This window comes from Medicago sativa, chromosome 4, assembly GCF_051527215.1.
Source record: "Medicago sativa cultivar Bolivia chromosome 4, Bolivia_mono, whole genome shotgun sequence".
Taxonomy (NCBI): Eukaryota; Viridiplantae; Streptophyta; class Magnoliopsida; order Fabales; family Fabaceae; genus Medicago; species Medicago sativa.
The window spans coordinates 58,483,902-58,488,609 of record NC_140752.1 but is presented as its reverse complement, the minus strand read 5'-3'; the positions used below and the strand labels follow the sequence as shown (position 1 = coordinate 58,488,609).

The following is a 4,708-nucleotide window of genomic DNA, read 5'->3' as shown; positions in this document are numbered from 1 at the left end:
AGTAGACTTATTTTCAACTAAAATATAATTTGTTTTGTTATAAAATTCTCAATTTCTTGAATAATAAATATGACCAATATATTTAATATTAGTGAGGCACATTATTAGAAACAAAGGGCCCAAAAAAATATCACAAATTTATTCGATAATAATTTTTTTGCCACATTATTAAGAAAAACTAAAAAATTTATAGGGGGGGTGTATATAGAAATCGTTCTATATAAGGGGGTATATATAGAAAATTGAGACAAAAGGGCCATAAACATTAACAGGCTTCAGCACAGCCTTTCAGCATGTTTGAGCCTTTCCTTAAACTTTGCTATACACACCCCCCAAAAACCAAATATTTCTATATACACCCCCTATGGTAAAAAAATATTTAGGGCCCCCTCCCAGCAAGGGCCCTAGGCTGTCGCACCCCCGGCCTATGCCTAGGGCCGGCCCTGTTAGCGTAAAAAAAAAGGAAGAAAAAAACATTCATTCATAAGCTACCATAATCAATCCACCCACCCACCCTCATAAGCTTGTTTTATTAACCAAAAATCTACAAGGAAACCAAAAATCTATCTTGATCCGTTATCTATGCTTTGAAAGAGACTAAAAGGAATTACTCAGGTGGACATGCATTGGGGGATGGAAGAGGTGAATGCTGCGTGAATGCTTACATGATTGCAACACTTGTTTAATAGCATTAAGTAAAAGTAAATTAGAACATACAAAGACTGTTTTAATAGAAAGAGTGGCAGACTGAAATGTCTAGCATATCTATGCAACTCAAACATAGCAATCTGACAGAAGTTTGAAATATGAGTAACCTTCAATGTTCAATTGTTTTTGAAAATCACGGGTGTTTTAGGGATGAAAATGACAACTGTTTCTGAGTCCTCCCACGTTGCAAGTTTGTGAGATTAATATCAATAGGTGAATGCAACACTTCCTCATATAAATAGCATTAATATCACGCAGAGGAACGCATTGTGGGCCAAGAGGCATGCATAAAATCTATCGTATTCAGATTTTATACTCAGGCGGTGCCATGCATTGGGTATTCAGGTATTATATTTAAGTTTTTATGTGGTAAACACTTGATACTTTTAATTTTGAATGTAAATAAAACTTAGTTATTAATTTATTTTAGGCTTAAATAGTGCTTCGGTCCCTGCAAATATGGCCCGGTTGAGTTTTGGTCCTTGCAAAATAAAAATTCAGATATCAGTCCCTGCAAAATTTTCTGTCTTTTAAAAAAGTCCCTGGGCCCACTGAAGCTGCTAGGTGGCACTCCGATGCTGACATGGCACATGATGACTGTGCATAATTGCCCACGTGGCATCTGACGTGGCATATAAATTAATTTAAAAATGTAAAAACAATTTAAAAAATCTGGAAATTAATTTTTGAAATAAAAAAATGGAAAAAATAAAAAAAAAATATTTTTTTAAATAAAAAATATGGATTTTAATTTTACAAATTAAAAAAATTAGAATTTTTTTTTGAAAATTATAAAACAATTTCGAAAAAAATCTGAAAATTATAAAAAAATTTCCAAAAATCTAAAAATAAATTTAAAAATCATCAAAAATTTCTGTAAAAAATCTGAAAATTATAAAAAATTTCCGTAAAAAATCTGAAAATTATAAAAAATTTCCGAATATTAAATTTTAAAAAAATATTTTAAAAACTCTGAAAATAAATTTTAAAATATTAAAATAATTTTCTGAATTTATTTTTTTTTGTATAAAATTAATTTTTTGAATATTATATATTCTGAAATTTCTGAAAAAAATATTTTTTTTAAAATTAGAATTTTCATAAAAGACTATTAGGAAAAACGTTATTTTTTCGGAAATTAATTTTCGTAAATAAAAAAAAACAAAAAGCTACATAGCTTTTTTTGAAAATTTTAAAAAAAAATTAGGAAATTTATCTTCAGATTTTTTTCAATATTAAAAACTATTAATTTATATTTAAAAAAATTAAAATGCATTTTCCAAAATTTGGAAAAAAAAATCCAGAATTAAAAAATAAAATATATTTTCCAAATATTAGGAAAAAATAATTTTTGCAGAAGATGGCTCTATCTTTTCATCAAATTTGCTTTTAGAAGCCATTACATTAGCTCCATTTGGTATGTTCCCTCCTGAATTGAACGATCAAATATGTAATTAAACAAAGGCTTAGAATTTTTCAGAATTTTTTTATGATTTTTAAATTTATTTTCAGATTTTTCGGAAATTTTTTACAATTTTCAGATTTTTTTCGGAAATATTTTATGATTTTTAAATTTATTTTTAGATTTTTCGAAATTTTTTCATAATTTTCAGATTTTTTATAATTTTTCAGATTTTTTTCGAATTTTTTTTATAATTTTCAGATTTGTTTTTATAATTTTCAAACAAAAATTCTAATTTTTTTTTAATTTGTAAAATTAAAATCCATATTTTTTATTTAAAAAAATATTTTTTTTTTTATTTTTTCGATTTTTTTATTTCAAAAATTAATTTCCACATTTTTTTAAATTGTTTTTACATTTTTAAATTAATTTATATGCCACGTCAGGTGCCACGTGGGCAATTATGCACAGTCAGCATGTGCCACGTCAGCATCGGAGTGCCACCTAGCAGCTATGGTGGGCCCAGGGACTTTTTTAAAAGGCAGAAAATTTTGCAGGGACTGATTTCTGAATTTTTATTTTACAAGGACCAAAACTCAACCGGGCCATATTTGCAGGGACCGAAGCACTATTTAAGCCTTTATTTTACGTTGTTAGTTTTTGAAGTTGAAAGTCTTGATACTTTTCATTTGAATATAAATAAAACTTAGTTATCCCTTACTCTAAATGCTTATTAGGTCTTGCAACCATTTACCCTAATTTTTCCCTCTAATTATCCTTCATTAATTGCTAATAGTCACTTATTCCTACCACTTTTCCCTCCTCTATCCCCACTTTGATATTCAAATACTGATTGTTGAGTTTTCCCTAATAGGCAGCGTTGGAATAAGTGGGGATTGTTGTTCAATGTACTTATTTTCATGCTATATTAAATATGACCTTTCCCATATCCCATGGAAACTCAGTTACATAACCAATCACCTTAAGTATGTTGGTTTCCAAGGCATGGCTTCTACATCCGTTCCTGTACTATAAATACATGGCAATCATGCTATCCCAATCATCATTTGCACATCATCAAAAAAATTCTGTTTTCCAAATGGTTGGACGTAACCTTCAAACCCTTTTGTCTTTCCACTGCTTAACTGGTAGAAATCCATTTTTTTCTTTGAGTTTGTTGGTAACATTGATGTTCCTTTTTATTGTATGTCCTTTGATGGCTAATCCTATCTCTGACATGCTTCAAACCCTTCCTTTTTTTCTTCAAAATATTTGTTTCGTGGTGTAAATGTTGAGAACTTGAGAGAAAAGAGAATTGTATTTCATTCTTGATGAAATGAGAAAAAATTTCAAGTTAATATACAATGAGCATGGTGCTCTAATATATATACCTCTGTTTACAATTGAAAATAAAATAGCTAACTCTAATTGTTTCTAACAATACTATACTATACTATACCGGCTTATATTTAGAGTTATAGCATATCCACCATCCTCAGCTCTTAATATCCTAATTAAGCAATTGTCTGAAAGTTTCGAATGCAGAGAAAGGAAACAAAATATGCCAGAAATCCTAGATAAATAATACAGTGTTTGTATATCATACTCATACTGTCGAAGCTACCACTCTTATGTTTTTTTGTTAACTTCGCTGTTCTTAATTAGGACCACCATGAAGTAATATAAATTACGGCAGTACTTATTTAGTTTATAACTATACGAAAATTTCATGCTCAACATAAGGAAAAAGTATAAGTATTTCTCATTCGTTTAATAAAGTACTGGGAATTTACTAATCTAAGTATAACAACATCAAATCATACAGTGTATAAACTTGAATATTATAATGTTGATGTAATGTTGTTTAAGAAAAAAAAAAATTGGTCCATGTCATTACTAATCTCATGGTCTTGGGAAGGAAAAAAAAAACGGATAGAATTTTGATAGCTTATTAAACATTCATCTGTTTCTGATGAATTTTTTTTTGTTTTTTTTTATGATTTAAAATTTACATAATGGCATGTTTCCCTTTGCTAAACGTGTGTCTCTATAAATTCTAGCCAATAATGTTAATGGCTATGGCCCACTAATAAATGAAATCTGGTGGAAGGAAGGACATGAAAATGAAGATCCAGGTTGCACATATCTGGTGCATTCCTGACAGAGATAAGCCTAACGAGATCAGCTGCATGAACCTTTTTCTGGTGGATGAGAATGTATGTGTGTCGATATCATTCATATGTAAATATATAATGAAATAATTCTTTGTTAAGATTTATATAAGGTTCAGTTTTTTTGAAGTTGATTTTGCCATTTTAGTGTCCCTTTTAACATTTTATATCCAAACACTGATCAGTTGTTATAAGTTTTTCTTAACCCAATATAGCAATCACGAACTAAGCAATCAATTGGTCCAAAAAATTATGTTCTGATATGTTATATCTACACGCATCGAAATTATTGAAATAATGCAGATTTTAATTGGTATAAAGTTTGTATAATTTAATATGAAGGTTTGTTGATTAGGTTGTGTTTTCAGTGATAAGTGTTTGGTGAATGGTTTGTATAGTTTAAAAAAATCTGCATGCCATCAAGATC

At 28.8% G+C, this 4,708-nt stretch overlaps 1 long non-coding RNA gene across 1 annotated transcript; it reads left to right on the top strand.

Moving 5' to 3' along the window:
• Positions 1-461: 461 nt before the first annotated feature.
• On the top strand, positions 462-4,475 carry LOC146930226 (uncharacterized). Its single transcript, XR_015008319.1, has 2 exons — positions 462-1,053; positions 4,171-4,475. It is a non-coding gene; the product is annotated as an uncharacterized LOC146930226 (long non-coding RNA).
• Positions 4,476-4,708: the final 233 nt, after the last annotated feature.